This window comes from Schistocerca piceifrons, chromosome 1 (assembly GCF_021461385.2).
Source record: "Schistocerca piceifrons isolate TAMUIC-IGC-003096 chromosome 1, iqSchPice1.1, whole genome shotgun sequence".
Lineage (NCBI taxonomy): Eukaryota > Metazoa > Arthropoda > Insecta > Orthoptera > Acrididae > Schistocerca > Schistocerca piceifrons.
Window position 1 is genome coordinate 342,869,314 of NC_060138.1, and position 24,536 is coordinate 342,893,849.

Consider the following 24,536-nt stretch of genomic DNA (forward strand, 5'->3'; position numbering starts at 1 on the left):
CACTATAGTCTTCGCAGAACTCCACAAAAAAATTATTATGAGCCTTAAAATCGAGTAACGGTGGTACATCCGTGAAACTGGTTACACCTCAACCACTCCGTAATATTGGGTATGTACGTTGAGACGGTGTCGCACATTTGAGTCCAAATGAGCTGGAGCTCCGTTGTTTTTCAGCTGTATCACCGTACGAATCCGTAGTTGCACCTAAGGGAACATCTCTGAAAAAAAAAAAAAGAAATTAGGTAGATTGGTTTCGTTAGTCTCGCTCTCATTAAATTCGGCCAAATGATCCAAAAATGGTTCAAATGGCTCTGAGCACTATGGGACTTAACATCTGAGGTCATCAGTCCCCTAGACTTACAACTATTTAAACCTAACTAACCTAAGGACATCACACACATCCATGCCCGAGGCAGGATTCGAAACTGCGACCGTAGCAGCAGCGCGGTTCCGAACTGAAGCGCCTAGAACCGCTCGGCCACAACGGCCGGCGGCCAAATGATCTGATCAGAAATTATTCCAGCCCATATTTTCACACTGAATCTGTGTTTGTTACAACCATTTGAAAACACAGAGTTGTTGTGTGAGTTCACAATGCTGTCTCGAATGAACATACATTCACTGGTGATCAGCACCAGACTCGACAATTATCGCTGGCGTTTTAGCGTTGTAAATACTATTACACAAGTTGTACTGGTCGTTCGCCGTCCTCCACTTCTATGCCTATAATTTCTGCAGATGGTATAGGTATATTGTAAATGAATCCAAAGCAGCCAATCAGTTGCAACAAAAGGTGGTTTTATTCAACCTTTGATCATGGTTTCGACGGATGTAAACCTCTCTTATTCAGAAATACGTATAACCTGAAGACAATATAACAGCAATAGCTACAAGCCAGAAACATACATGTCAAAATTATATGTCGTACAGACAGTACAGCCCCACAAAGTCGGGGGAATATCACATGTATCACAAAACATAAACAACATAATAAAAACTAGTACTTACGAAAATTTCGTAGTGGAAAAACGCCAAATACAGAAGCGATCTGACATTTGTCGAATGAAAATATACTGTCAGCACACATCATTTTATAAAGTATTAAATATGCTGGTCCCTATGACCAGGGGTTGTCAAGAAATAATAGTTAAAATCCAGAAATAAAACCAATCAATGAAATGTCAAGTCATGTTGTGAGCTGCACGCCGGCTGTCTGGAAACGTTGAGAGCGTGAACACCAGGAAAACAAGGCAGGATGCGTGTGCGCCGAGATCGTTGTACGCTTTCGACGTAAACGACAAATTAATGGAAATGCATCAAGGGAGGAGGGTGGGGGGGGGGGGGGAGGCGTGATAGATGGGTCATACTATAGTGAAAAGTATACAATAACGAGAGTGGGCAAGATCAGTGGCTACCACAAAATGTATATAAAATAATTTATATTAGAATTATACACAAATAATTTATATTAGAAGTTTGAGGAATGAGCTACTCGCAAAGGCTACCAGCGAGAGTATGAAATTTTATACACAATATAGGTTTGAAGCCTTACTTTACGTTTTTCAATAACCATTTCTGAAGCGCAGCCATGTTCGAAATATTGGAGAGGTAGGCCATGTATTGTTATCGTACGACACTCCACAAGTTTACATGACATATGATTAATGCTTGCAACTCTTAGCGAGTGTCGTATACGATTCCTTCTCGTTGGTTCTCAGAATACGAATGACTGGTAAGCTTTTTTTGCTCTTAATATTGGACAGTATTGCAAAATACATGATACGATATTCAGAGGATCCATCAGTAAATTACTCAAAACCAAACAATAGTTTTGGACACTGATACACGTCAATAAAACAAACACAGAAAGCACTCTGTTGTACACATTCGCTACCACTTTTAAAACCTAAATGCAGCTGTCCGGTATCTCTCAGCCTTCTCCAAATAAATCCGAACGTCGTATTACACGTAGTATCTTTGTTTGGAAATCTGTCTGTATACAATCACACAGCAGCTCTGGCGCTTATATCAACAGCACGCAAGCAGCGTATCGGTAATTTCGATACTTGTGCACTAATAAAATAAAGAGCTCCTCGTCCAGGTGCTGAAGCCCGAAGGGATGTCGACCTAGTGTCGTGTCATCCTCAGCCTTGCGGCGTCATGCGGAAGCCGTGTGGAGGGAAACGTTGTCACCACACCGCTCGCCCGACCGTTTTGCCGACTTTCCAGACCTTGGAGCCGTTACGTCTCAATCAAGTAGCTTCTCATTCGACATAACGAAGCTGAGTACACCTGGTATCAGTCCAGTCGCCAAGGAAAAGTCCTTGGCGGTACGGGGTATCGAACCTGGGTCCTGCATATGGCAACCATCTACGCTGGCCACGCTGATCTCTCGTCTACAAAGGCGTACAGTTATGTACCAGTACTAGTCCTAATATTGCTGGCAACATTACTGCAGAGGTACATACACAGCCACTGAATTATGACCAGAACAGAGAACTAGGGAATCATGCATCGCTTGTGTTGGAAGGAAATCGGGTTTTAACTTCTCATCTTCTTCTTCTTTTTACTGCTCTTATTCCGTATCTTCGTGGGGTCGGCATGTTAGCCTGGTTCTGACAGTGTTAGTGTTCAAAAATGGTTCAAATGGCTCTGAGCACTATGGGATTTAACATCTGTGGTCACCAGTCCCATAGAACTTAGAACTACTTCGTGTTGTGTTTTTCCCTGTGAAAGCGTGAGAACATTTTTGAAATGTTTGTTTGCAAATCGTGTAACTGAGGGCGTACATGGGTACCAGCCCGGTTTGCACCCGGTTGGATGTGGGAAACTACCTGAAAACCAAACCAATGCTGGCCAGCTCATCGGCCCTCGTTGTTAATCCACTGGGCAGATCCGATCCGGGACCAGCACGCATCCCCGAAACACCGAAAGTGGCGTGCTAAAGCACGCAGGCATCTGGGCGGGTCTAGAAGGTCATTAGGTATACTCCGTATATTCAATACAAGCTGATAGCTAATGGGTTTGAATAACTAACTGTGATACAAAGCACAATCTGAATAAACTTTGACGTCCCCATTTTCAAATGTCGACATCTCACGAAGGCCACACTGTGCATTTCCAGAGTGGAGTACAGTTGTTCCTACCAGTAGGCCCAAGTATAACTCCCTTGGAATATGTCAGCCAGAGAGTGTTATTCTGCCCCAGTATTATTAAATTATACGAAATTGAGATGAATGATATGCAGTCCCGCTTCATAAGAAGTCTGAGCTAAAGTAGATAGTATTATGATTCATTTATTTCACTTGAAGTTCCATTTAGTAGCAGCCTGTGAATCCATTTCAGGAACCCTAGCTTGGCTGTACGGCTGTGGATGCTTACATTCCTGGGCTGAAGTCGAATGCATGAGGCGGGCCAGGCCATCTCAGCACCTTCGGGCACAATGTGCACCAGGAAAGATTAGCGGAACCACTCTGGTGCGAAGCAAAGGCCGCTTCCCCAGTTCACTGTAAGGTAATACCCAAGTCAGAAGATTGTCAGACTTATACGCCTGACTCCTTTTGAGAGAACAGGCTGCCCCAAAACATAGGATCTTTCCACTTTTAACCACATGAAAAGGAAACCAGAATCTGGGGACTTTTTCCACTTCAAATTCAAGGTTACCGTTCGTTAATAGCAACAAAATGTCTAGTACAGGGCTGTGGAGATAGCCAGAGGGAGACTGAAAAAAGTGGTAACCAAGTGGACTGGTTGTAAAGAGGAAAATAATTGTTAGAACTTGAAACAAACCGCACCACTGGCTGGAGACAATGAAGTGGAAGTTGAGAGGACATCTCTGACCCCTGAAAAGCTAGTGGTTAACCACAATAAACCAAAGTATAGGAAGGAGAAGTTTGTAAAATTTGTGAGGTGGCGTGGTCTCCTGACCTTCATTTCTTACATATTCCGACGTCACCATCGTATTCTGCGTATCAAGATGTTTCATTCGAGCCCAAACTCGATAGGGTAGAGTCAATTTTACATATTTCCATTTAATCGATATGCTAATCTAATAAATAAATCGCAAGTGTGTACCGAGATTAAAAAATCTACGCTGGCGTACACAAACATTCAAGACACGACTGCCACTGGAGTTTTTGTTTGGCAAAGGCAACCAGCCTGCTGGAAAGTCCGTAGGAGGGTGAGTTAGCACACAGCTGCTCCGGCCGGCCGTTGCCCAGGGAGCAAAACAGTTTTTGCCAGAGAAAAAGGATAATGGCCTGCGTGTTCACCTTAAAAGCAAAACCCACTGTATTGTTTGGGAGAGTCCCAGCATACGCATTTTTTGATGGACCTAGTGTGCAGTTTCAGAGTTCTCACAGGTAGACAGTAAACGCCTAATGCATATGCTATGTATTTCCGCATTGGTCGGCTTAAACGGAGCGCCAATCTTGCGTTTGTAAGAGTAACTCTGATTGGCGGACTATTTCTGACACAATGAGCCGGAGGATTGAGGGAAAGGCAGCAGATGATATTCCCTTTTACTTTTTGCGTGAAGAGGGGTCGTTCCAGCGACACTCTCGAAGTGGGAACACATAGCGGGAGCGAGTGTGCTTGTGCGTGTCCACAGAGAGTGGGGAACAAAGTCCCTGCTCAGTAATGGACTGAGAGAGCACCTTTGTCACTAGCGAATCGGAGTGATACTCTATACTGAGTCGCTCGCTGTGTTGGCCGCGACACTTAATGTGCGGTGTGAACACAGACAGAGTTTAGTTAGCACATGCGAGCGAACATTGAGTGGCATCGTGGTGGACTGGTAATCTGACTGGTGTACCACGCCAATACTTAGACTAGGGGCAGATAGGAGCCCTTGACTTCATCAAGGCATAGTGAGAGTTCGATTGGCGAAGATCAATCCAGATAGAAAGAGATGGTTTTGTTATTTTTCAGTGGCGAATGACACAAGCAGCAGTCGTCGCAGCTCACGGTATTGTGCGCTACAGCGTAGGCGAGCCCCAACTTTCCTCCATTAGAAGTAACATACTTCATTCACGTTACTCCATTACATTTTTCACATGACAGCCTCGACCGTACTTAGAAAAATTCAACCGGATAATTATTCAAGTTGAGTAGGCGTGGCTCTCAGCCATTCTGCCGAGTGAATAACATTCTTAAAGAAAAGGGATAAAAGGGCTTTCCCGCACTTTGTATATAAATTTCATTAACAGGATTCATATCCATAAGAGGTAACCTCCTATTCCAAAAAGGACCCGGAAATTTGTGTATCAGTTTATAAATAAAAGTTTCACTTGATTTTCTCAGATTTTTGTAATAAATAATATTTTCCATTCGTTTAATGTTTTTCTTACACTAACTAGCAATACTCCAGTACCCAAGTATCCCACTAGTTACGTAAGAAAATAGAATATTTTTGTGTCTTTTACTTACAGTGGACGACTCTAGAAGATATTTATTTCTGAAAGTTTTTCAGGCATTTCTTTTTGTACGTTAGGAGCGTCTGTCTGACTTCTGTAGTAGTGTGGGGTCGAAATTGCTTCTTGCAGGAGCCAGAGGGTACTTGTCAGATCAATCCATTGCGCAACTCGTAAACGTAACACCTACATACTGACAAAGTAACAACAATTTTTATTCGCTAAAGTCCACCCCACCTAATCTCAGAGACAGCTCGCCCCCATGAACGGAAATGAAGAAGTAAATCCCGCACTTTTAGGAATGATTCTTGTTGCTACCGTCGAATATGACTGTTGTCGCTGACATTGTCCAAGAAGCGCCGCACCGCCACCCCTGCCGTGACCCAGCGCAGCCCTCGCGGGGTAGTACTTCACGTCTTGCAGGCGTCTCACGCTTTGGCGTCTCAACCGATAACATGGTGGCACCGTATCAGTAGGAATGAGGGAGTAGGGAATTTTACTGCACGAGCAAAGCTCAATAAGCGTCACTTATTCCGGCTTAGAATCCAGATTCAGGCTTCCATTTATAAATGACCTGATTTCAGTTAGTTTCATTGACGCATTTTCATCTCTGAGTTGCAAATTAGATTCAGTTACTTGCTTCCCACTGTTTTCACAGTCAGTCGCCGGTACCGATGTAACTTTATAGTCGGATAATGTTTTTGAGTGTTTGATTTGCTTTGAAGTCAGGTTGCACTTCGAGAATCTTTAACTCTTCAACGTTAGATCGCACATCAGGAGCCATTAATTCTAATTAAAAGTCAGATTGCGTATCAGTTGCCCCCAACACTTATTCCAAGCGCATTTGAATACTTCGATAGTAAGATTTTATACAGTTAAGTTCTTGAATGCAGTTAATGAATATTTTATTGTATGTATCAATTTAAAACCATCCTCTCCATTCACTTACCTACAAACTCCTTACACCAGACAGAGGTTTTTTCGTGGAAATTGAGCAGTTTGTCGTAGTGCGTAATGGATTGTATCAAAACGATGTTGACAAACTTCGATTTGCGGAAGGTATCTTGCGAAAAAATAGTGATGGTAGGAACACATGTCCGAAGAACATTTTTCAACGATGCTACAAAGCGATGAAGGTACAGAGTCCAACAGCTGCCCCTACGCCAACTCTTCAGCAGTGAAAACTTGTTTGTACGCTCTACAGTAATGTTCTGACAGGCGTGCAAGCATTCGACGTCGTCAAACTTTGTGAAATCTCTTAGGCCCATAGCGAGGAGCTAAGCCAGCAACCCGTTGCCGAAGGGATGGCCTCGTTTGCTCCTGTAACTACGACAGCATGTGACGTATTTGGGAGCGTGATTTGTTCCTCAAGACATCCTCTATTAACCTCACAGTTTATCGATACAATTTTATTACACTCTGTACAAGCCAAATATTGGTGGACAGCATCTTAGACCTATGTTGCCATGGCGGCGTCAATTACTGAACGCAAAAAACACGTAGCAGAACAAGTCGAAAGAGTAAAGTGTGAGAGATAAAGTCGCGTTGAGCGAGTCTATTGAAAGAATTCTGTGGTGTGGTGCTCGTCTTGTAGCCAAAAGATTCTTCGGAAAAAAGGCTACGTTCTCACCGTGAAAACAACAACGAGCAAATTTAAAGAATCGATATTCGAGAACGATTTTTATTATGTTGTGGAACCTGCATAGTATAGCTCGCTACTGCCCTTTGAACAAGAGAAGAGGGATTAGTGTGTATACGAAAAAATAAAACTTCCAGTTTTCCTTTTGTCGATTCTGAGATGGGGTATAAAGTGCAGAAACACTAACGATACCCAATAGACATGAAGCAGTGTAGTGTTGCTTGTGGAGTATTTATATAGATCTAGAATTGGTCGTAATGAAGAGCTCAGATACCAACAAATATTGTCCAGTGTTTGAATTCCCAGCAGTAAAAAGTCAAGGACGGATATTTTTGTATCCCACTGTACACAAACACAAATTGTTCTTTACAGTAGGTGAGTCCCGCTACGCGGTGCTCTAAGAAAAGGTCAATCTGATGTGTCCACAAACTGAAAAAGTCGGCGGGCGTGATGTGCGACTCGACCCTGGAAGTTGCATGCCGAAAAATTTCCGAAGATGCGAAATCCGTCGTAAGTAATATAAAAATTCTCCCAGTTGTATCCAAATCGAAATTCAAGTCGACAAACTGGTAACCAACACAATACTGAAATGGTGCCTTTGCGAACTAACTTTCCGACCGCCTTGCGCGATTTCTTTAATGCAGCCGTTTCACCCCGCCTCCGGCCGGCCTCTGCAGTCGCGTGGCTCAACGCCTATGCTCCTCGCCTTACCGAGGCTACTAATCGATTCTACATGGATATCGCTGCCTACTGGCGAAATATTGTCATCGCTTCTCCTCGGATATACACTCCTGGAAATGGAAAAAAGAACACATTGACACCGGTGTGTCAGACCTACCATACTTGCTCCGGACACTGCGAGAGGGCTGTACAAGCAATGATCACACGCACGGCACAGCGGACACACCAGAAACCGCGGTGTTGGCCGTCGAATGGCGCTAGCTGCGCCGCATTTGTGCACCGCCGCCGTCAGTGTCAGCCAGTTTGCCGTGGCATACGGAGCTCCATCGCAGTCTTTAACACTGGTAGCATGCGTGGACGTGAACCGTATGTGCAGTTGACGGACTTTGAGCGAGGGCGTATAGTGGGCATGCGGGAGGCCGGGTGGACGTACCGCCGAATTGCTCAACACGTGGGGCGTGAGGTCTCCAAAGTACATCGATGTTGTCGCCAGTGGTCGGCGGAAGGTGCACGTGCCCGTCGCCCTGGGACCGGACCGCAGCGACGCACGGATGCACGCCAAGACCGTAGGATCCTACGCAGTGCCGTAGGGGACCGCACCGCCACTTCCCAGCAAATTAGGGACACTGTTGCTCCTGGGGTATCGGCGAGGACCATTCGCAACCGTCTCCATGAAGCTGGGCTACGGTCCCGCACACCGTTAGGCCGTCTTCCGCTCACGCCCCAACATCGTGCAGCCCGCCTCCAGTGGTGTCGCGACAGGCGTGAATGGAGGGACGAATGGAGACGTGTCGTCTTCAGCGATGAGAGTCGCTTCTGCCTTGGTGCCAATGATGGTCGTATGCGTGTTTGGCGCCGTGCAGGTGAGCGCCACAATCAGGACTGCATACGACCGAGGCACACAGGGCCAACACCCGGCATCATGGTGTGGGGAGCGATCTCCTACACTGGCCGTACACCACTAGTGATCGTCGAGGGGACACTGAATAGTGCACGATACATCCAAACCGTCATCGAACCCATCGTTCTACCATTCCTAGACCGGCAAGGGAACTTGCTGTTTCAACAGGACAATGCACGTCCGCATGTATCCCGTGCCACCCAACGTGCTCTAGAAGGTGTAAGTCAACTACCCTGGCCAGCAAGATCTCCGGATCTGTCCCCCATTGAGCATGTTTGGGACTGGATGAAGCGTCGTCTCACGCGGTCTGCACGTCCAGCACGAACGCTGGTCCAACTGAGGCGCCAGGTGGAAATGGCATGGCAAGCCGTTCCACAGGACTACATCCAGCATCTCTACGATCGTCTCCATGGGAGAATAGCAGCCTGAATTGCTGCGAAAGGTGGATATACACTGTACTAGTGCCGACATTGTGCATGCTCTGTTGCCTGTGTCTATGTGCCTGTGGTTCTGTCAGTGTGATCATGTGATGTATCTGGCCCCAGGAATGTGTCAATAAAGTTTCCCCTTCCTGGGAAATGAATTCACGGTGTTCTTATTTCAATTTCCAGGAGTGTACAATAGAAATTGTCCTGATCTGACGCTTTCCAGATCAGCACATTCTCATGTCTTAGGGAAGAAACCTAACTTCCACAGGAAAAGAATACCTTCAACTTACACAGATGTCTTTCTGAGAGACTTGCGATGTTCCATACTCATTCTCACCAGAGGAAACCATAAAACATCAGAACATTTATGTTCTTGTAGAGTTTGATTCCAAGGCCAAGCAATTGTTCATAATCAATACTGGGAAACGCTTGGTACTTCCTTATAACAACTTTTCGATATCATTTGAGATAGCGTAATAAGCTATTATAGAAGGATCGATGAGAAATTTCGTTTCAAATAATTTAAGGAAACCACTGAAAACATATATCAGATTGGTCAGGTGAGGACTTGATTCCTCAGAATACAAACCGTATGTCTCAACCGCTACACCGTCTCCTTCTCTCAATGTCAAAGGGATCGTAAAATCGTTTAACGCAGCTGTTCCTCCACTGCAGCGCTAAACTATATGTAGAGTGATGAAATGTGTGGGACTTCGGTTATAATATGATTCATTTCACATTGTTCCAAAATTTCAAGAAGAAACCATACTTCTTATGCACATCCTCTTTTTGTCTCTTGGGTCTTGACCGGAACAGTGACTGTTGGTGCTAAACTTATGGTTGGTGATCGTCTTCACTGGAAGCGTTCTCTGCTATACTGTACGTCAACATCTACATAAGCACGCAAGTACTCCTCAAGCTACCGTACGCTACATGGCGGACGGTACCTTGCACAAAGGTTCCCTTTATGGATCCAATCCATTTGAAAATGAAGTGAGGAAGAAACGACTGTTCGTATGGTTCTGAACGGGTCCTGATTTCTCTTGTCTTTGCGATCCTTATGCAAGCTATATGTTTCTGGCATATAGTTCTACAGTCTGTTACAAATGCCGGTCCTCTAAAGCTTCTGACGAGTGTTTCGCAAAAGGAACGTGTTCTTCCTCACATGGATCACAGCCCGAGTTCGCAGAGCATTTTCGTAACACTCACGTGTTGATCGAACCTAATAGTAACAAATCCAGCAGCATACCTCTGAGTTGCGTCTATGTCTTTGTTTAACGCGACCAGCTAGAGATCCCAAACACTGGAGCAGCACTCAAGAATGGGCCACGCAAGTGTTCTGTTAGCAGTCTGTTGTATAGATGAGCTACAATTCCTTAGAATTCTTTCAGTCAGTTGAAGTCGGCCATTCGCTTTCAGTACGATACAACCAACCTTGTTTGCTCACTAGAGATCAGAAACGGACCGAGTACGAGTCTAATGTCCGGGTTGCATACTTAACAAATCAAGGCGCCGCTGTTACATCAGTGTTAACTGGCTTACTTCGTAGTTCCGCGAGTGTGAGAACTGTGGCGCTGCAGTCGCTTCATACTCGTCGATTCGTTCTCTCTGAACGAGGCATGCAGGAAAGTTAGGCTAGTCGTGACTTGCTGTTAGTATGAACTACGAATACGCGACTTTTTGTTGTAAAGTAGCTCTGAGAAAGCGAAATGACCGAGTGTCGGGATCAGATGGTCTCTAACGAAGATGTGTTTTGTAAGACTGTGGAGGGTGTAAGACAAAAACAAAATTATGCAAAGTACACAACTGGAAGTGTGTTCCATTAGAGGAGGAGTGATATCTGGAATGCGTTTTACGCTATAGTCCACACTTCTGACGAAAAACGTACAAATTTGGTCCCATGCAAACAAAATGGTTGTATTCTTGTTTATTCCACCTCCGTCATGCGAAAATATATGTGCTGCGTGAAACGAAAACTTGCCACAGAGCAACGCCACTACTATATCACTGTGATAAGGAAGTGTGCTATTTTTGTATTCATTTGGTGATGACAACTTGCGTTTATGCACTAGTAGCGAGTTCCATTCATTTTTGTAATTTATTTTAATAATTAATCGCCATTTAGATACTGCACTTCATCCTCATGTCACGTTTTCTGGTACTGTCATTACACACTCAGCCACGTTTCGAAAGTGTCTGTGTGTATATGTCAACGTAGTTGTTAGACGTTCTCGGAACGGATATTAAACATTAAAACAAATTTTCAGCCGACTTCGAAAAAGATTTAGCTGTACAAATGTATGTATAAACAGAACATTCACTGCTAACCAATCAGTCGTCATATTGGTACATAGCTTGCTTCTGTCATCTAGACAGGTCAGACATTTTCTGACATTTCAACTTGCCTTTGAGAATGGCTATAAAGTCGAAATCATGATTGTGTGAAATAAACGAATAGCAGTTTACAGTTTAATGTCGGGAATTTGTTTCAAAACGATAGTGTATGTAGCGGGAATGCCGCGAGTCTGGATTTATACTTGCGAACTCGTGTACTCGCTCTCCTGTCTGAGCGAGTCGAGTCCACTTGCAGCCGAGAACAGACCCAAGTGGCGAATGGACAGCGGTGAGACTCACGAGTTGAGTCTACGAGCACACGTAGACAGCGAGTTCGGAGATGACGTCACAGTGCTCGCTCGAGAGTTTGATTCGAGTACGAACGTTGGAACTTTAATAGTGTCAAATATTTATTTACAGCTCGTACAAAATAGATACGTGTTTCAATGTTTTACTGATCTTCAAAGTAGTCACTAGCATTGTGCATAACCCGTTGCCAGCGATGTGGAAGTCGAAGGATACTCTTAGCAGTGCCAGTTGCGTTGACAGTTGGAGCGGCGCCGTCTATTGCCCGACGAATTTATAGCAGTTCTGAAGCGAATGCCTTGAAGTGTTTCCTTCAGCTTAGAAAGCGAGTTGAACTCAAACGAGGGCTTAAGTCAGGGGAGTGCAGTAGGTGGTATAACACTTAGCAGCCCCATCAGTCAAACAACTTGCACTGTACGTGCTTGTGCATTGTCCTGCAAAATCCTGCAGAAAGTGTTATTACTGCTGTCTCTAAACTGGTCGTAGGTTGTGTTCCAAAAATGAACAGCATAGAGACAGTAGTGATGACACTTTCTGCAGGCCCTGACCATCATTTTGGAGGACAATGCTCAAGCACGTACAGTGCAAGCTGTTACTGATTTGTTTGACTGATGGGGCTGCTAAGTGCTATACTACCCATTGCACTCCCCTGAATAAAGCCCTCGTGAGTGCAACTCGATTTTTAAACTGAAGGAAACACTTCACGGCATTCGCTGCAGAACTGCTACAAATTCGTCGGGCAATAGACCGCGCCGCTCGAACTGTCAACACAATTAGCACTGCTATGAGTATCCTACGACTTCCACATCGCCGGTAACGGGCTATACACAATGCTGGTGACTACTTTGAAGATCAGTAAAACATTGAAACACGTATCTATTTTGTACGAGCTGTAAATAAATAGTTGCCACTATTAAAGTTCCAACCCTCGTATATAGAGATTATGTCTGACCTCTAGGCTCATTCCATTTTTGTTACTTTGCAACTTTATACTTAGATATTTATTCGACGTGACTGTCTCAAGCAGTACATTACTAATACCATTCATTCACTTACATTTTTTCGTGTTTAGAGCAAGCTGCCATTTATCACATCAGAAAGGCATTCTACTCGAGCCATCCTGTACTCCCCTACAGCTACTCGACAAAGACGCTTTCTTGTGCATTACGGTGTCATCAGCAGAGAGTGTTTGGACTGCAGCTCACTTTATCTGTCAGACCATTTACGTACAGGGTTATTTATGAGTACCTCTCGAGTTTAAGAATATGTTGGCACAAAAACAGCAAGCTTCACAGAAAACATACAGGTATTTGTGTATTAGAGGACAGAACGTCTCACCGAGTTTTTAACTCACATTATAGGTGTTCAAAATGACACTGTTTATGATGTGGCATTCGTCAGTACGTGGATGCAGTACACTAAGATCGCTGCTGGAGCTGTCTGGGAATGAGGAGAGACACCAGTCTGCTTCGGAAATCCATTCATGGGGTTACCTATCTGCAGGTGCAAACTAATTCGATGCGGGAATACGGAGCATACGATTTGTCCGCCTGTTCTGATTGTCCGCCTGTTCTGACACACTTGCAACATAGTCGGCGCGCCCTGGAAGTACACCACACGATGTACCAGGTGGCTGTAATTAAAGTGCAGTCCAATGTGACCTGTAATTATCACATGGCAGCGAAACGTGGTAGATATTCTGATTCACTAATGCGGAACCGATTTACGCTGCAAAAATATTAGTTCCGATCTTGGCCACCAGAGGCAAGTGTGGCGCTGTGGATGCAAGAAAGACGTATAGAAATCTTTCCATATGTAATGGATTAGGAACAGGATGTGGGCAGGAAAAATCACCCAAATGAGAAAGGCATAATGTTGATTTTATTGTTAACTGCCGCTAACAGAATTTGTTTAACAAGAGCATTGGAGATGTCGACGAGATGCTGCGTCCGTAAAACGACGTGATCAACAGTTGCTCGCAGCAATTTTGGTGGACTCTGAGAAACGTGTTCCTGTTTACTGGTCTTCAGATCAGGTAGAGACAAAACATGACCCTGGTAAACTCGTTCTTTTAGATATTTCCAGTCTCAAAAGTCCCATGGATTCAAATCAGGTGATCTAGTAGGCCATGTATTAGCAAAACTTTTCGAGATAAGACGTACGTGGAAGGTTGGATTAACCAGAACTTTCACTGGGCGAGCGACATGGCATGTAATCCCATCTTCCTCATAGTTGCCCTCTTCCAAAGCAAGAATCACATGCTGTACAAGCATGTCTTGATAACGTGCAGACATCTCGGTACACCTGACATGCTGTCTTGGTCTATTCTCCTCAAAGAAGAACGGACCGAGAATACTGGTGCTTGTGAATCCACTCCAAACAGTCATATACGATGAGTGCAATTGTAAGTAGGCTGTTTATGTTTTCTTATTGGCAACGTTACGTAGCGCTCTGTATGAAAATCACTGGCTGTGCTGTGTGCAGTCTGTGGCTAGTTTGCATTGTTGTCTGCCATTGTAGTGTTGGGCAGCGGCAGCTGGATGTGAACAGCGCGTAGCGTTGAGCAGTTGGGGGTGAGCCGCCAGCAGTGGTGGATGTGAGGAGAGAGATGGCGGAGTTTCGAAATTTGTAAGACTGGTTGTCATGAACTGCTATATATATTATGACTTTTGAACACTAGTAAGGTAAATACATTGTTTGTTCTCTATCAAAATCTTTCATTTGCTAACTATGCATATCAGTAGTTAGTGCCTTCGGTAGTTTGAATCTTTTATTTAGCTGGCAGTAGTGGCGCTCGCTGTATTGCTGTAGCTTGAGTAACGAAGATTTTTGTGAGGTAAGTGATTTGTGAAAGGTGTAGGTTAATGTTAGTCAGGGCCATTCTTTTGTAGGGATTTTTGAAAGTCAGAATGCGTTGCGCTAAAAATATTGTGTGTCAGTTTAAACACAGTCATGTATAATTTTTCAAAGGGGACGTTTCATATGTCGACCCTTAGCCGAGGATACCTCACTGGAATCTTATGATTTTTGTTCTTGTAGTTCGTGTAATTAGTGTAGCTATTGTTTATTGCTAGCGCGTAATTGTACAGAGAATCTCCTTTGTAGTTGCTTTTTGTTGTGGCATGCATGGAGATTTGCACCAAGTATTTCGCAGCTCCGCTTGCAATTAACTAGATATTATTTTCAGTGCTATGTTAATGTGTTCTCTTATTTTTGCTCTTCAAATTGTGTTTTTCTGAGTTATCGTGTGAAATATTGTGACAATAATGGCGTGTGAAAAACGTAATACTAGGCTCCAAAGTAAACTGAGAAATGACAGTGAAGACGAAAGCAGTGTGTTAGCGCCACCATGTAATGAATTAACTAATATTCAAATTAGTAATTTGGTAACTGTGCATAGGGAAATGGAGCGGGCGTCAAATAATGGTGTAGACAGTGAAACAGGTAGTGAACAGGGAAGTATTATCGATCGATCGGTCGGCAACAGCTCGCCTCAGGAATCGGGAATGACAGAACACAACATTGCAAATACTGTAGATTCAGGTTTTGGGTTTTCACCGTTTTCTCAAATGAGTCAAGACACATTCTCCGCTTGTCAAAATGTGATTGTTGCCGGTGCAAATTCACTGCCGAAAAGCACTGAGGAACATGTTTCAGACACCAGTCCATTGTTATTACAATTAATGCAACAGATGGGACAAAAGCTTCAAAAGTTAGACACAATGGAACAAAATCAGAGACAAAAACAGCAAAAGCTTCAAAAGTTAGACACAATGGAACAAAATCTTCAAAAGTCATAATATATATAGCAGTTCATGACAACCAGTCTTACAAATTTCAAAACTCCGCCATCTCTCTCCCCACATCCACCACTGCTGGCGGCTCACCCCAACTGCGCAACGCTACGCGCTGTTAACATCCAGCTGCCGCTGCCCAACACTACAGTGGCAGACAACAATGCAAACTAGCCACAGACTGAACACAGCACAGCCAGTGATTTTCATACAGAGCGCTACGTAACGTTGCCAATAAGAAAACATAAACAGCCTATTTACACAATGGCTCTTTGTACACAAAAATGGCTCTGAGCACTATGGGACTTAACTTCTGAGGTCATCAGTCCCCTAGAACTTAAAACTACTTAAACCTAACTAACCTAAGGACATCACACGCACCCATGTCCGAGGCAGGATTCGAACCTGCGAACGTAGCGGTCGCGCGGTTCCAGACTGTAGCGTCTAGAACCACTCGGCCACACCGGCAGGCATCTTTGTACACAACACGAGGTTAAACAGTACCCCAAATTCGGCATTTCTTTGTATTCATTGCACCCTGTGGTGTAAAATGTGCCCCGTCACTCCATAAAATATAACCTGGCCATATGTCATCAACTTAGATCCGCGCCAGAAGCCGAAGAACAAATTCAGAACGTTGCTGCGGATCATGATGCTTCAGTCGCTGCATCGTCTGGATCGTGTACGGGTAACAGTCTAAAATATACCGGAAAAACTTACTGCACGATTGACCATGGGGTGGAAAATTCTCTTCGCACTGTACGAGCACTACCACTACCCGGGACATGAGTTGCACGGTCTGTTAGAGCAACCTCGTCACCGAAGTCCACCAGTATGCGACGCCTTCCTCTTCCAGGTGTCAAACCAAGCTCACCCTTGTTTTCGAATTTCATTATCATCTTCTTTAAACCATTTAATGATATCAGGTCTCTCCTCAGGCCTTTCATTCAGTGATACTCTCTCAGTGCAGTGCTGTATTTGTTGCTGTTCACATAAAGTAGTTTCACTAACATGGCACGGTCTCTCTTTTCGATAGCCATACTGTTCATTCACGTTGTAGCTTGTCAAATGATAGCGCGGATGTCATACAGCTAAACTCATGCAAACAGTGTACACCGCCAGATTTGCACCTGGAACTAATCTGTTTTTCAGCGTAAATCGGTTTCACACTAACGCATTAGCATAACTGCCAAGTTTCGCTGCCATACGACGATTACTGCTCACAATGGATCTCAGTGAGCAGCTGCACGTTAATTACAACCACACGCCACAACAAATAGAAACTTGGAGAGATGTTCCATTCACTGATATATGAATCCCTAGAGGTAGTTACTAAAAACCCCGTATACATAGAATAAGAGCGGATCTATCTCACTTCTCTGAAAGATGATTGTTGCTCGTGCACTGTGATGCAGTCATCATCTAATGGCTTCTGGCAGCACAGTGTCTGTCATGCTTTTCGATGAGTTCTTGCAAACGGAAAATATTTATCCGTGACCTCGTACTTCGAAATTATGATGACGTAACTACAGCAAGAATTGCGGTAACCTCGAATGCAGAAATATCGCGTTTCATCTTCACTAATGACGTCTCACCCGTGAGACTCCTTAGAATCCTATGTAGGTACGAAGCCGAAATATTGCAATACAGAATGAGCAGTGTGAAATGGATATTTAAGCTGTAGTTGTCAGCATACTTTTATCAGCTTAAAGAAATTTGTACCTGATATGCGGATCTTATTGTAAATGGATAGCTTTTGAAATCTGAAATTCCTCTTTGGAAGACTGACACATAACATTTAGCTGACAGTCTGATAGCGAGGTTTAGCGTCCTGTAAACATCGTGGTCACAAGAAACTGACTACTAGACCCGTTGTGAGAAGTGAGAGAAGAGAAATCCGACATACATGTTTTGATTTTTAAAAAAACGATGAAAAGTATGTGCAGGAAAAACAGGTCTCTAAAATATAGGACTCTGTTTCCTAATTCAATCTGAAGTTGTAATGTTTTCTTCCGAAAGAGGAATGACAGCAGCGAACTGAAACAATCAGACAATGGCATCTCTCAGCATGTGGAGCGAACTACTTGAAGCTAGTAATGCTGATAATTTGTAAACAATATATTTGTAGATGAAATGAATTACTTATTGGCAATAACTGCAAATGGTATTATCGATGTACTCTGAATGACGATGACATAATTAATGGGAACGAAACTGTCACACAAGTCAACACAAGACTTCGATCTGTTATAACTAATGCATTTCTGCCATACATTTCATAGTGGTTTGCAAAGAATAGATGTATCTGTAGAAATTGCAGAAGTGTTAGAAGGGACGTGGAAATGTTTCAATAAAATCCGTTTGGGTACCAGGAATAAAGTGGTAATGGAGACTCTGACATAACGAGAGATTTTTAACGTTGAAAACATGTACATGGTATTCCGGCACTTAAGGAATAGGCTGATTAATTGCACGATATTCTATATTGTGTTTTGGTGCTAGATACGGGACAACTGTTTTATCTCCATATACCATTGTCTGCAAAAGTAGTGTCCCTCTATTTGAGACTCAGATGAACACTACAAAAATTCTTTTCTTTCCAGCGCTCCCTCATAAATAGCTTTCACTGTTACGTTGACAATATACAGTTTTTCGATTTCGCACTGCATAGTTTCAGAAGTCTACAGCTTCCTGCTTTGATATTAACATGTCAATAAGACTCTTAGTTAAGGACTTATCAATAGAGTTTTGTCAATAGCATTACTAAATAAAGAAAACAATAAATTCGAATGATCTTTGAAAGAAAAATTGAGATAAACAGAACAAATATGTCACATTTATTGCTCTAGAGAAGACCTTTGATGGACCGGATGAAAGATAATGTTTGGAAAACGGAATAAAATCGTAACGGTTTGGAGAGAAAAAACTGGAATACAAAAATAGATATTAATGCCACTAAGAAATGGGCCAATGCAATTTAGAACCATGAAAAGCAACTTCAAAGCAATCAAATCTATTGGTAAACAAAAAAATAGTATTCGATTTGTTGTTGAGTCAGGAGTCTTAGTTGATTCTGAAAAGGTCGTGAACTATACGTTAAATTTTTTTTCACGATTTGGATAACCACAAACTGAAAATAAACACAAATAAGACTAAGATAATGGGGACACGTAAGTCGAACAGACAAGCAAGGTCAAACGTTAAGATAGGAAATAAAATACTAATGCAAACAAATAAATTTTGCTACTTGAGAAGCACAACAGATGGAAACAGAAGTACGAGTACAACCGATATTAAAAGAATAATTGCAGTGACTAAACAATCCATCAGAAACAACAGTGATTTACTAACAAATAACCCTCTTAATATAGAAACAAGATATAAATCTATCAAGACATTTATTTGGAGCATTTTAAGCTACAGTTCTGAAGGGTGGGCTCAGACAAGAAAAGAAAAAATTAGAAGACATAGAGATGCAGATATGTAATAGAGCCACACAAACGTTCTGGACTGAAAGAAAATATCATAGCTTGATTTGAAGTTTCTTCTTAAGAGTATTGTCGATAAGAACACACTGGTAACATCAGGTATAAACAATGGTTATCAGACAGCGTTCTTAAGCAAAAATTTTAAAAAAAATCTAAAAGGCAAGTATATCCATTAACAGGGTCCAAATCAATTACCAGAAAAAAATATATTACCATTTGTTGGTAGATTGTCTATGATGATTGTAAATTCTTTGCTGTTCAAGTTTACCACCTAATGGACGACAAGGCCTTCGAGAACGTAAGTATTCCTTGGATATATGAAAATATTTTCTTCTTCGAATAGACCAGCAGTTACCAACTTTACATGTAGCAGTGCTGGAAGTCCCTTGCAAGTTCACAGCAACTAAATTAATCATATATTAGGCAGTGCCTTTTAGTATTACTCCTGAAAAAAGCAGCCTTAGTGCATGTTCATCACGTAAGATAGTTGTAAACACCTTCCAGAAAACGTATCGGTTTGTACAACTGAATATGCACATCTGTATTTGTTTTGAGATTTCAGTTTCGTTGAATTTTTTAACGACGTTATGTTCACCATCGATAGTATTATTTATTATGATTTGCATGGTCGCAGTTTCGACGTAAGGTTTGTCCTCTGGTTCCCTTTAGTGAAACGTTAGGTTCTTCAAGGAGGTCAGGATGACACTGATTTACTTATTATCACCGCAACGTAATTAGAGTTCTCAAAGAAAATTAATTTTTGAAATAATTATTAAGATCGCAGTTCTTCATGATATTGTCGTTTGGGGCGATATAGTGAGTATAAATATTATTTATGTTTTCTCAGTATATCAAAGGAGCACAGTTGTAACTGGACGACACAGAATACAGTTCCTCTAGTGACCGACCAACAACACCTCACCAGGATGAGACGACTGGTAACAAATTAAATATATTTTGGGACGTTAAGATATAAAGTTCGGTGCGTAACGGCTTGCATAAGATGGTCCGCATCACAAAATTCTGCAGAACAGTAGTGGAAACAGTGAAATTCTCCTATCGATCAACGAGACGCCGTGGTTAATACACTGCACTCGGATTCGGGAGGAGTAGGGTTGAAATCCCCTCCCGACCATCCTGATTAAAGTTAGCTATAGTTCCCCTGAATCAGTTGAGGCGACTGCCAGAATATTTTCCACCATAAGTCCGTTTCCATCGTTCTGATAACAAATTTGTAGTCTTTGTCTCTCACCACCCATCGTCGACTTGTGGAACACCATCATCTTCATTCCTTCCCACCTCCACATCCAATGCGTCGTCAGAACATCTGTATTTTGGACTCCAGGAGTGAGAATTCGGCTTGCTGCGTGTCCGAAACGCAGTGCGTTACCCGATACTGTACTGAATCGGAATTTACATCAATGCTGAAAAGGAAATCAGAGTCACAAATTTAAAAAATATCATACTGATACGACTCTTGTTGTTAGTAGTAATCCCCATAAAATACACTCCTGGAAATTGAAATAAGAACACCGTGAATTCATTGTCCCAGGAAGGGGAAACTTTATTGATACATTCCTGGGGTCAGATACATCACATGATCACACTGACAGAACCACAGGCACATAGACACAGGCAACAGAGCATGCACAATGTCGGCACTAGTACAGTGTATATCCACCTTTCGCAGCAATGCAGGCTGCTATTCTCCCATGGAGACGATCGTAGAGGTGCTGGATGTAGTCCTGTGGAACGGCTTGCCATGCCATTTCCACCTGGCGCCTCAGTTGGACCAGCGTTCGTGCTGGACGTGCAGACCGCGTGAGACGACGCTTCATCCAGTCCCAAACATGCTCAATGGGGGACAGATCCGGAGATCTTGCTGGCCAGGGTAGTTGACTTACACCTTCTAGAGCACGTTGGGTGGCACGGGATACATGCGGACGTGCATTGTCCTGTTGGAACAGCAAGTTCCCTTGCCGGTCTAGGAATGGTAGAACGATGGGTTCGATGACGATTTGGATGTACCGTGCACTATTCAGTGTCCCCTCGACGATCACCAGTGGTGTACGGCCAGTGTAGGAGATCGCTCCCCACACCATGATGCCGGGTGTTGGCCCTGTGTGCCTCGGTCGTATGCAGTCCTGATCGAGGCGCTCACCTGCACGGCGCCAAACACGCATACGACCATCATTGGCACCAAGGCAGAAGCGACTCTCATCGCTGAAGACGACACGTCTCCATTCGTCCCTCCATTCACGCCTGTCGCGACACCACTGGAGGCGGGCTGCACGATGTTGGGGCGTGAGCGGAAGACGGCCTAACGGTGTGCGGGACCGTAGTCCAGCTTCATGGAGACGGTTGCGAATGGTCCTCGCCGATACCCCAGGAGCAACAGTGTCCCTAATTTGCTGGGAAGTGGCGGTGCGGTCCCCTACGGCACTGCGTGGGATCCTACGGTCTTGGCGTGCATCCGTGCGTCGCTGCGGTCCGGTCCCAGGTCGACGGGCACGTGCACCTTCCGCCGACCACTGGCGACAACATCGATGTACTGTGGAGACCTCACGCCCCACGTGTTGAGCAATTCGGCGGTACGTCCACCCGGCCTCCCGCATGCCCACTATACGCCCTCGCTCAAAGTCCGTCAACTGCACATACGGTTCACGTCCACGCTGTCGCGGCATGCTACCAGTGTTAAAGACTGCGATGGAGCTCCGTATGCCATGGCAAACTGGCTGACACTGACGGCGGCGGTGCACAAATGCTGCGCAGCTAGCGCCATTCGACGGCCAACACCGCGGTTCCTGGTGTGTCCGCTGTGCCGTGCGTGTGATCATTGGTTGTACAGCCCTCTCGCTGTGTCCGGAGCAAGTATGGTGGGTCTGACACACCGGTGTCAATGTGTTCTTTTTTCCATTTCCAGGAGTGTAATACACTTACAAACGAACCCAATGGACACAACTGTTAATGCAGATATGCTCTCATCGAACTTGCGATACCTGTCCTATTTATAGATTATTTGGATTCTTTGGTAAAATGATCTACATAAATTTGGTTTTGGTAGCTAATCTTCTCGATATTTAATTTACTTCTTTAAAATTTTTGTACTTTATCTGTTGGACAGTGCGCAGCGTCAAGTTTTTTAATTCGTTCTAAAATCAATGAAAATGTAGTAAATGATTTTTATTTAGTTTAAGGTTGCCATAAATGGACCAGGTCCATGAACGTACCACCTCTATATTTTTGTCTGGACGGTAGCTGCTGTCGTCTAACGAAGGGAACCAACTTAGAAGTTGAAAAACATGCCACTGGTCGACGTTAGCAAGCTTGTGTCGCGTCAGACGGTCGCCAGTTAGAGTACCTGCTTTAAGTAAACAATGTCCTAGCTACAAAAAAGGCCCTTTTCAGGGCCGACACAATTTGTAAAAGACTTTCTGTACGCGAACTAACAGCTTTTGATGCGTTTGTTCTCGTTACGTCTTAACATGAAACTACAATGGATGTGTCCGGACCCTGGCGGATTCGCCCCCAGGCTCCCAGAGTGGAATGCTGGCGCGCTACCACCGAGCGTGCGGGCAGCCTTGGATACATCACGATCTCCGGCAGCCAAAGCATTCGCGGTCATACGTTGACCAGAGCATCCGACAACAGGGCAATCCCGCGGCCAATCGGAGCGGGTGGCGCCAAGTTTCTGTAGTTTAAAAATGGTGCATTGTCGACCTACACAACATTAGTAACTTTCATTCCTACTGGCATAAGCTATCCAGGGTTAAAATTTCGTGACACAATTTTCTCCACCCTGTATAAATGTGCATATTTATAAAATTTGTGACATTCATTTGTTAATGAAAATTATGTCACAATTTTTGACTTGTCCCACATTTAAATCTACATGACTACTCTGCAGTTCACACTCAAGTGCTTGGTACATTTTCGAATAGCACCCGGAAAACCGAACTCTTAAACTTTCCTCACACGCTCCTATTTCACTTGTTTTATTACGATACTCATTTTTCACTACGTGGGTGGGAGTCAACAAAATATTTTAGCTGTGACTGAAATTTCGTGGGAAGGTCTCGCCGCAACGAAAGACGCCTTTGTTTTAATGATTGCCACTTCATTTCGCGTATCATGTCCACGACACTCTCTGCCCTAGTTTGCGATAACCGAGAACGAGTGGCCCTTCTTTGAACTTTTTCGATATCCTCCATCAATTCTGTTCGTTAAGGATCTTTGAGAATCACATCACTACTGCATGAACAAGGGCTGCGTGCAGCCCGCTTGCCAACAGCGCTCGGCCGATCCCGACCGTCACTCATCCAAGTGCTAGCCCAGCCCGACAGTGCATAACTTCGGTGATGTGACAGGAACCGGTGTTACCACTGCGGCAAGGCTGTTGGCTATCTCACTGTTGGTTCTGTAGAATTATGAATTAGTCTACCTCTATATCACGTTGCTTTGAACACTGCTTATATCGCATGTCGATAATGTCTTAGGTCTTTTTGGCTTTGAGACATCACTACACTGACCGTTTCACGCCTCTTTACATATTAGGACTATGAAATACGGGGCAGAGGACATGGATATTCCTGGATGATTGCCGGCCGCTGTGGCCCAGCGGTTCTAGGCGCTTCAGTCCGGAACCGCGCAATCGCTACGGTCGCAGGTTCGAATCCTGCCTCGGGCATGGTTGTGTGTGATGTCCTTAGGTTAGTTAGGTTTAAGTAGTTCTAAGTTCTAGGGGACTGATGACTTCAGAAGTTAAGTCCCATAGTGCTCAGAGCCATTTGAACCATTTTTGAACCTGGACGATTAAGTGAATTGTTTGCAGAAAGCTTTTATAGTTTACGGTTTCATTAGTTGTGACAGCATTATTGACTGCGGTGAACTGTTAAGAAAGGTAGGAAAATATTATTGCTTAACAAAAGTAAAAGCACTCCGTCTTCAAGCCACAAGTGGCCCATCGGGACCATCCGACCGCCGTGTCATCCTCAGATGAGGATGCGGATAGGAGGGGCGTGTGGTCAGCACACCGCTCTCCCGGTCGTTATGATGGTTTTCTTTGACCGGAGCCGCTACTATTCGGTCGAGTAGCTCCTCAATTGGCATCACGAGGCTGAGTGCACCCCGAAAAATGGCAACAGCACATGGCGGCCTGGATGGTGACCCATCCAAGTGCCGGCCACGCCCGACAGCGCTTAACTTCGGTGATCTCACGGGAACCGGTGTATCCACTGCGGCAAGGCCGTTGCCCCCTGAACAAAAGTAGCAGGATACAAATTGTTGAGTATCAGGGTAGTCAACATCACATATTCAGAGCTGAGGGAGAAATCGTAGAGCACAAATGTTTCAAATTGAAAAGCATCGTTCGATACGTCTTAGGCAAGTACTTTTCGAACTAGGCTTTAAGGGATGGAAAGAAACTCCGTGGTTTAATGGCCGTGTTAGAAAAATGCTACTTAAACGAAGATGGTTTACCACAAATTTAAGGCACGTCGGAACCTAGATTTTGCCATCCGGTTTGGCTGCAAACAGCAAGAAATTTTGGTCATAT

General features: G+C 44.0%; 1 pseudogene; it reads right to left on the minus strand.

Moving 5' to 3' along the window:
- Positions 1–24,117: 24,117 nt before the first annotated feature.
- On the minus strand, positions 24,118–24,235 carry LOC124726178 (annotated as a pseudogene).
- Between the last annotated feature and the right edge of the window lie 301 nt (positions 24,236–24,536).